Here is a 10173-nt window from a genome sequence, read left to right on the forward strand (position 1 = left end):
TGACATCTTTAAACAATCTCATAATCAGGTCATCCGCGTAAGGCGCAGCGCGATAATAACTGAGAAGAATATGTAAGAAGGTAAACTTTCCCTTTCCCTACAGTAGCCTAGGGGAAGAGGGCGCCACCTGCTGGAGCCCCGCCGGCGTCACCCTTCACCTCCGGGGACGCCGCAGTCTGTCGCCCGGGGCTACTAAATCCCTCCTGCATATGCTTACTTTACTTTTAAATATGGTCAAACCCTTTAATAAATTACCTTTATTGACGTTGAAACTCTTGCGTAGACCTGAAAGTTTGTTACTGATTGTTCAGTTATAATTAACATGCTATGTTAATACATTGTAAACTGATAGGTTACGTCTGCCTTCGAGTGAAAGCCTAACGTTAACTATGTTATTTCTGAGGTTTGATGTGTCTGGCTGGCCGGCTGGCTTGTCATCTGACTGGCTGGCTGGCTGGTTGGTTGGCCGGCTGGCTGGTCATCTGGCTGGCTGGCTGGCTGGCTGGTTGGCTGGTCATCTGGCTGGCTGGTTGGCTGGTCATCTGGCTGGCTGGTTGCCTGGCCGGCCGGCTGGCTTGTCATCTGGCTGGGTGACTGGCTTGTTGGCCGGCTGGGTGACTGGCTGGCTTGTTGGCCGGCTGGCTTGTCATCTGGCTGGGTGGCTGGCTAGCGGGCCGGCTGGCTGACTGGCCGGCCGGCTGGCTTGTCATCTGGATGGCTTGTTGGCCAGCTGGCTTATCATCTGACTGGCTGGTTGGCCGGCTGGCTTGTCATCTGGCTGGTTGGCCGGCTGGCTTGTCATCTGGCTGGTTGGCCGGCTGGCTTGTCATCTGGCTGGTTGGCCGGCTGGCTTGTCATCTGGCTGGTTGGCCGGCTGGCTTGTCATCTGGCTGGTTGGCCGGCTGGCTTGTCATCTGGCTGGTTGACTGGCTAGCGGGCCAGCTGGCTGACTGGCCGGCCGGCTGGCTTGTCATCTGGCTGGCTTGATGGCCGGCTGGCTTGTCATCTGGCTGGCTTGATGGCCGGCTGGCTTGTCATCTGGATGGCTTGTTGGCCGGCTGGCTTGTCATCTGGCTGGCTTATCATCTAACTGGCTGGTTGGCTGGCTGGCTTGTCATCTGGCTGGTTGCCTGGCTGGCCAGCTGGCTGACTGGCTGGCCGGCTGGCTTGTCATCTGGCTGGTTGGTTGCCTGGCTGGTCGACTGGCTGACTGGCCGGTCGGTCCGGGGCGTGAGAACCTGGCCTTTGTCGGACTACTCCACTCACCTGCACTACCAACACTATAATTGTTCTTCTAGTTTTGCCTCACGCAATTCAGTCCTTTCCCGGGGCGTTCCTCTCCACCCCTTTCCTGAGGCGTTCCTCGCCACACCTTTCCTGGGCGTTCCTCGCCACACCTTTCCTGGGGCGTTCCTCGCCACACCTTTCCTGAGGCGTTCCTCGCCACACCTTTCCTGGGGCGTTCCTCGCCACACCTTTCCTGGGGCGTTCATCACCACACCTTTCCTGGGGCGTTCCTCGCCACACCTTTCCTGGGGCGTTCCTCGCCACACCTTTCCTGGGGCGTTCATCACCACACCTTTCCTGGGGCGTTCCTCACCACACCTTTCCATGGGGCGTCCAACAACAGCAACAACCTATTCCATGCGACAGATTTCCTAGAGGATCCATCGTGACCGTCCTAGCCTACTACGGTCCCATCGGGAAGCCTTGACCGACGGGCTCTCAGACAGACTAGAATATGGATTACAGACACACCATCAGGTACAAATATTAATTTGTACCATTACAAATTATACTTTGGAACAGCTTTGATGGAACAAAGACAGCCTTTTACCATTATGTACAAAGCTATATCAAATATTTACTAACTTTAAGGGGTAACTCCTGCTTCTTGAATCTTTTCCCTGGTATTTTGTGTTAATCAATCAGCTCTATATATTAAAGTTTTATTGGATAGTATTTAGCTGTAGTATTTCTACATAAGGTCTTTCAAGGCTGATAAACTGTACACTTCATGCATAATATTTTAGTTAATATGTATCGTATCTACAAGGTGTTAAGTAACCTTAGTGTGACACACACACACACACACACTAGGCTGTGTGATGGTTAACCTATTGTACCACGTTAGGCTGTGTTATGTTTGACATACTCAATACGCTGTTTTATATTTAACATATTCTGACACATTAGGCTGTGTTAAGTTAACATGTTGTAACACATTAGGCTGTGTTAACATATTGTAACACATTAGGCTGTGTTAAGGTTAACATATTGTAACACATTAGGCTGTGTTAAGGTTAACATATTGTAACACATTAGGCTGTGTTAAGGTTAACGTATTGTAACACATTAGGCTGTGTTAAGGTTAACATATTGTGACACAAAGACATATATGGAAACTCAGATACAGAGATGTCAGAGAGAACTTCAATACAAGAGATTCAAACAAAAAGGTCAAGTTAGAAAGAACGATATAATGGGAGTGAAGCCTGGAGAAAATCTTCCCACACTTTAACGTATTCGGTAAAAGAAAACGGGCATCCAAGCGCATGAGATGACACACTGTTCTATCTTCTCAGCATACACAGTAAGCCCCGGACATATATTATATGGGGGGTAGAAATAGCCTAAGCTACTCTATCCCTTTGAGATGTATTTCTTTCTTGTCTCAATAAACATACTTGAACTTGAACATATATTATTGAACTCTATCCACTATCATAATTTTATAAACAAACTAGAAGTACCTGGCATTATCCGGGATAGTCAATCTCTCCCCCCTCCCTACCTTCCCCCATTCCATCCCTTCTTTTTCCCTTCTCCCTACTTCCATCCCTTCCTCGTTCCCCCTTCCCCTCCCTCCTCTTTCCTCCCATCTACACCATTTTCGCCTATCTCCCCTCTTTCCCCTTTCTTCCCCCCTCTGACTCTTCTGGTCTCCATCCTCGATCAGACATTTCCACTGTTTGTACGGGACTAAAAAAAAAAGTTTCCAGTTTCCCCAAATTCAGTTATACAAACGTCAACCACTATACATACTGTTGCTGGCAACCCAATATAGTTACTATTCACTATACTGCTACTGTAATATACGTATATTACAGTGAACATATATTACATCGCAGCTCAGAAACTGAACAGCTATGGTTTTTCAAAATATGTCTAATTAAATTTAAATCTTTAATTTTCAAAAATACACAACCTTACAGTTTCATGATAGCCTATAATTAATTTATTTAGTGGTAATATTAAAAACATTATCAAAAACACAGCATTTTGTTTACGTCTTTAAACGATTATATAAAGTGTTTAATACAAAGTTGATGTGCATTTATTTAAACATCATAAGGGAAACTTAAATAAGTTTCTTATTTAAGTTTCCCTTAAATAAGCCGAGCACAGTAATATCTAAGTGTGCTGAGGTTATTGGCCTACCCATCGATGTGTGGCTCATCTACCAGGGTAGAGTGATTGATCGTAGATGGAAAGTGAGAGGGAGGGAATTATCAGGGGGAAAGCGCCAAGACATTACGACTATATAGCACTTGGAAGGGGTCAGGATAAGGATTTAGGATGGGACTAGGGGGGGGGGAAAAGGAATGGTGCCCAACCACTTGGACGGTCGTGGATTGAACGCCGACCTGCATGAAGCGAGACCGTCGCTCTACCGGCCAGCCCAAGTGGTTGGGCATGGTCATTGATAGTGTACATAAAGTATATTTTAAATAAACATTATTATCGTCTGGGTTGAAGGTCTGTGGTAAATTACTTCGGTTGAAGAGGAGACAGCTAGATGTTTCACCATTATAGAAAAAAGGAGACGGTAGATATGCGCACTGGAGTCGCGCGTTCATGTTCGCTACTTACCTGTAAAAGTCGAAGCACAGAAGTGTTAGCAGCGCCCAAGAGTTTGGTTGGGGCGCCATACGCACGCCCGGCCGCGCGCCCCTGCCATCATGACCGCTCACATGTTCCTGCTCGGCGCCCATGTCTTGCAGTGCGCCCATGGCTTGTGGTGCGCCCATGTCTTGAGGCGCGCTCATGTCTTGAGGCGCGCCCATGTCTTGCGGTGCGCCCATGTCTTGCGGTGCGTCCGTGTCTTGAGGTGCGCCCATGTCTTGAGGCGCGCCCATGTCTTGTGGCGCGCCTCCACCCCGACAGTCACTTTGTTGCTCACCAACATCTTCCCGCGCGGCGGCCACGCCATCATGGCCGCCCTCATCAACAGGCGTACCTGCGCCCTCTAGTTCGCCCACGTCTTTCCTGGAAGTCAGGTCTTCTTGCGCGCCCATGCCTTCCCCCATACCATTTACGGGCGGCGTGGGCGTGGAGGAGGCGTGGGAAGGCATGGGTCACTGTGAAGCGTATACCATATCCACAATTCCTAATTTGTGTTGACTGGACATGCGCACGGTTTATAAGTGGGCTTGTGTTGGACATGGGTGTGGGCTGAAGATAGGCTTGGTCTGAAGATGGGCTCAGTCTCTATATAGGCTTATCTGAAGATAGGCTTGGACTGAAAAGGCTTGGTCTGAAGCTTGGTCTGAAAGTAGGTTGCCGTAAAGTCGTCCTGGTCAACAGCGCGCCATAATGAAGAGGAAGAACTGGTCTGAAAGTTGGTTTTGTCTTGACCTTTTGGTCTGACTGTAGTCTACAGCTGATATTGTTCTGAAGCTATTTTCTGGCTGAAGTTTTCTTTGTTCTGAAGTTATCCTGGCTCAGAAGTTATCCTTGGTCAGAAGCTATCCTTGGTCAGAAGTTATCCTTGTTGAATACTTATGCTTGTTCAGAAGTTATCCTTGTTCAGTAGTTATGCATCGAGTTAAGTTGTTCTTGGTGAAGAGGAAAGCTTATAGTCTGTCTTCAATATTCTCTCTACTGTTTATCTTAAAGTTAAGACAGCAACCGAACAGCCCTAAGTGATACAAATAACAATTCTAACATAAAGATAAATGTTAATAATACTAACACTTATGACCGGCACTGTTAAACTAGCTCGTTCTCTCGAGTTGTTACAACGTTCACTGTTGACCACAGGGGCAGCGTTCACTGTAGACCACAGTGGCAGCGTTCACTGTTGACCACAGGGGCAGCGTTCACTGTTGACCACAGCGGCAGCGTTCACTGTAGACCACAGCGGCAGCGTTCACTGTAGACCACAGGGGCAGCGTTCACTGTTGACCACAGGGGTAGCGTTCACTGTTGACCACAGCGGCAGCGTTCACTGTAGACCACAGCGGCAGCGTTCACTGTTGACCACAGGGGCAGCGTTCACTGCAGACCACAGCGGCAGCGTTCACTGTAGACCACAGTGGCAGCGTTCACTGTCGACCACAGCGCTGACAAGGGAGCAAGTAAGGAGGAGCGGGAACACGTGCCTGTACGCCAGGAATACGCGGGATTCTCTCCGGAATATATCCGGTGGGAAGGTTAGGTTAGGGAGAGAACATCTCCACGTCCAGAAAGTTCGTTTGGAGATAGATTCGCGAGGGTAATGTTTTATATATATATATATATATATATAAATGCAAACAAGCTTGAATGGTCCCCAAGCATATATGCGACTGAAAACTCCACACCCCAGAAGTGACTCGAACCCGGGGCAGCCAGGAGCAACAGTGCAACTGGTGTGCACGGTACTTTAACCACTCGACTATCCATGACCGTCCAAAAGGCGATGTTAGATGAGGCTATTTCACCGTCCCGATGGCACTTGGTGGTAATCTTGGGCAAGCTGGGGAGCCGGTCGGCCGAGCGGACAGCACGCTGGGCTCGTGATCCTGTGGTCCTGGGTTCGATCCCGGGCGCCGGCGAGAAACAACGGGCAGAGTTTCTTTCACCCTATGCCCCTGTTACCTAGCAGTAAAATAGGTACCTGGGTGTTACTCAGCTGTCACGGGCTGCTTCCTGGGGGTGGAGGCCTGGTCAAGGACCGGGCCGCGGGGACACTAAAGCCCCGAAATCATCTCAAGATAAGCTTGTTTGCATTTGTGTTGCTCACAAGGCCCCACAAAGTGAAGTGATTTGATGAAATAACTGTGCCCAAGATTACCACCAAGTGCCGTCGGGACGGTGAAATAGCCTCATCTAACATCGCCTTTTGGACGGTCATGGATAGTCGAGTGGTTAAAGTACCGTGTACACCAGTTGCATTGTTGCTCCTGGCTGTCCCGGGTTCGAGTCACTTCTGGGGTGTGGAGTTTTCATTCATATATATAGATATTAACAAACTGGCTGCTAATTACGAAACCAATTAGCAAGCTGTGCTGAATACCGTTCATTTCACCTTCACAGTGAGTCACCATCATGTCACACAGCAACATTCACCATTAACGTAGTGGCTACCTGGTCACAATCCACGTCACGTTCACCACAAATTGTCTTACGAACATCAATATTATTTTCACTCTCACTATTACTGAGGCGCTCGACAGTCCCTCGAGGCACTGAGGCTTGGCACTGGCAGTGACTGCAAACAGGACTCCAGGGATGGTGAGAGAGAGAGGGGAGGCCAGGGGGGGGGGGAGGGGAGGAAGGGGAAGTGGGGGAGGAAGAGGGTGAGAGTGAAGGTGTAAATGAAAGAACAGAAGTGAAGCAGACAAGGGATTCTCTGTAAGGTGTTAAGCACAGGTGTTCGATGGATGGGGGGAGGGAAAGTGTGTGTGTGTGTGTGTGTGTGAGTGATGGGCGGGGGGGAAGGGGAGTGTGTGTGTGTGTGTGTGAGTGAGAGAGATGGGGGGGGGGGAGGAGGACCCCATCACCAAACCTAGAAACAGTCTCCAGGTGACTCACTGAACACCCTCCCCCCCCCCTCACGTGTTCCAGGGGCAGGGGCGGGACCCTTGCTGACAGTGGGGTGTGTGTGTGTGTGGGCGTGTGGGCGTGGGGTGTGTGTGTAGGGGCGTGGGTGTGTGTGGGGGCGTGGGTGTGTGTGTGGGCGTGGGGTGTGTGTGTGTGTGTGGGCGTAGGGTGTGTGTGTGTGTGTGGGCGTGGGGTGTGTGTGTGTGGGCGTAGGGTGTGTGTGTGTGGGGGGCGTGGGTGGGTGTGTGGGCGTGGGGTGTGTGTGTGTGTGGGCGTGGGGTGTGTGTGTGTAGGCATGGGATGGGTGTGGGTGTAGGTGTAGAGGGGAGTGTGGCGTGGCAGTCTTAGTGTGACACATACATACAGTAAACATTGTGTTCCTGATACACATTACGTAACGCTGCAGGTCTTAACGTTTTGGGCAATGTTTCTGGAAGACGCCAAGATGATGGTGACACAACCCAGGAAGGATGAAGATGGAGACGCCAGCCACGACACAGGAAGATGGTGTCCCGGGTGGAACAGCTTGTCGTGGCTGAGGAGCTATACTCCTAAATAGCTTAGGAGTCATTTCATTACACATGCGGCGGCTAGACAGGTTGGGGGGGTCCAAGAGCTAAAGCTCGATCCAGCAGGTACACACACACACACACACATGGGTCGCGGAATGAATCAGCTAGGCCGCCTTGACCCTGATCCACTCATTGTAGGCTGGGAGAGGTGGAGGGAGGGGGGGCAGGGAAGTAATGGGAGGCCTGGGAGGGGAGGTGGGAGAGGCAGGGGAGGGAAAGAGAGCGGGAAAGGGAAGGAAACGTAACAGAGAGGGAGGGTAACATACAGTAATGAAGTAAACAAGGAGCATATATAAGAGGGGGGAACGGGAAAAGTAAAAAAAAAAAAAAAAAACAGGAACAATAATTCACATAAAAAATACCCATTTAAACAAAAAAATCCAAAATTTCAAAAAAAATATCAGAGTCGTGGCCATAGTTTATCACGAATTACAAAAACAAAACTAAATATGAGACACATGAATCTTCGGTATACACACAGGTTACAGAATCATATCAATTCAAATGGATTATTTTATATTTTTTCTGAAATAGGTTGCAAAATGTTGTTTTTTGTAACCTATCTGTAATAGGTTACAAAATTTTGATTTTGTAACCTATTACAAAAGGTTTTTGTAATAGGTTACAAAATTACATTTTGTAAGTTACTAGGCTATGAAGTTAGTAATATGATGGCGCTGTCCGTCGCTCTCGTTCGGTTCAATGATACACATTTATTTGATATCCGATCATCCGGATATCCCGATAAATGAACACTGAAGCATCTAAATAATTGAACACTTGAACCACTTGATATCTGAACATTTGGCCCGCTGGTGTACGGATTTTGCCCCATGGTGTACGGATTTGGTCCCCTGGTGTACGGATTTGGTCCCCCTGGTGTACGGATTTGGTCCCCTGGTGTACGGATTTGGTCCCCATGGTGTACGGATTTGGCCCTCTGGTGTACGGATTTAGTCCCCTGGTGTACGAATTTGGTCCCCTGGTGTACGGATTTAGTCCCCTGGTGTACGGATTTGGTCCCCTGGTGTACGAATTTGGTCCCCTGGTGTACGGATTTAGTCCCCTGGTGTACGGATTTGTCCCTCTGGTGTACGAATTTGGTCCCCAGGTGTGTAAGATCCTACATGTGTAGGGGTTCTCAGGTGTGTAAGATCCTACACGTGTAGGGGTTCTCAGGTGTGTAAGATCCTACACATGTAGGGGTTCTCAGGTGTGTAAGATCCTACACGTGTAGGGGTTCTCAGGTGTGTAAGATCCTACACGTGTAGGGGTTCTCAGGTGTGTAAGATCCTACACGTGTAGGGATTCTCAGGTGTGTAAGATCCTACACGTGTAAGGGACTCTCAGGTGTGTAAGATCCTACACGTGTAGGGGTCCTCAGGTGTGTAAGATCCTACACCTGTAGAGGGGTTCTCAGGTGTGTAAAATCCTACACGTGTAAGGGTTCTCAGGTGTGTAAGATCCTACACGTGTAGGGGTTCTCAGGTGTGTAAGATCCTACACGTGTAAGGGTTCTCAGGTGTGTAAGATCCTACACGTGTAAGGGGCTCTCAGGTCTGTAAGATCCTACACGTGTAAGGGGCTCTCAGGTGTGTAAGATCCTACACGTGTAGGGGTTCACAGGTGTGTAAGATCCTACACGTATTGGACGTCATATGAGGAAGTTTGCCTAACACCTGTGTTAAGCAAACACCTGATTAACACCTGTGACCAGATTAACGCAAATCGTCTACAATTACATATCTTGTGAATATGTACGGGCCAAGGCCACGATAATTGCTCTACTCATACTTTACTCATCGTGTGCTCATCAGCCATAACCGAGAGGTCCCACACGGAAGGTTAAGCTCGCCCAAACTGGCAGGGGGCATGGTCTGGGGTATGGGATGGACATAGGATGGTGAGGGGGTTGGCAGAATTCAAAAGGGAACAGCGTGTCAGGGTCATATTTAGACCCCCACCTCATACCCCCACCCCACACCCCCACATCTCCCCCCACACCCCCACATCTCCCCCCACACCCCCACCCCCCACTGTCGGCACAGCCCCGCCAGCCCACATAGCTAAATATTCTCAGACACACAGAGAAACAGATACACACAGATTGAGGCAGGGACAAATTAACAGACAGTGACAGACAGACAGACAGACAGACAGACAGACGATAAATAGATCGATAGATAGATTGATGAATGAATGAATGAATGGATAGAGATGATTGGATAGATGAACAGATCGATAGATGGACAGAGTACAGATAAATGAGTGAATGGATGAATCGATGAATAGATAGATGGGAAAATAGATACATGGATGGATAGGTGGGAGACAGACAGACAGACCCGGGAAATACCGGGTATCCCCCCCTCTCACTCCCCCCCCCCTATTAACTAATAAATATATTTTAATCAAATTTATTGATAAATATATACGTGTGCTATCGGCCAAACTTTTGAGACACCCTGTACAGTGTCCCAGAAAACTTAATCATTCCATAACGAAAAAAAAAATGTGAAAAAAATATAATATTTCAGGAAACATTCGGCTTATTAAGCAACTTAGCCTATTAAGTCAAACATAAATACCATGTAGATGCATATACATCATACATATGTACTGTAATATCATACTAATCTCTCTCTCGAGATATATAGGTAACAACTAGGTTTAATCACCTAGTTGTGCTTGCGGGGGGGGGGGGGGCTGAGCTCTGGCTCCTTGGGCCCGCCTCTCATGTGGTGTATATATGTGTGTGTGTGTGTGTGTGTGTGTGTGTGTGTGTGTGTGTGTG

At 48.5% G+C, this 10173-nt stretch overlaps 1 protein-coding gene across 4 annotated transcripts in view; it reads right to left on the reverse strand.

Annotated features, from left to right (window-relative positions):
* LOC123749340 (serine-rich adhesin for platelets) overlaps window positions 1-10173 on the reverse strand; it is a 159867-nt gene that overhangs the window by 148843 nt on the left and 851 nt on the right. The window lies entirely within an intron of this gene.

Source organism: Procambarus clarkii, chromosome 52 (assembly GCF_040958095.1).
Source record: "Procambarus clarkii isolate CNS0578487 chromosome 52, FALCON_Pclarkii_2.0, whole genome shotgun sequence".
Classification (NCBI taxonomy): domain Eukaryota; kingdom Metazoa; phylum Arthropoda; class Malacostraca; order Decapoda; family Cambaridae; genus Procambarus; species Procambarus clarkii.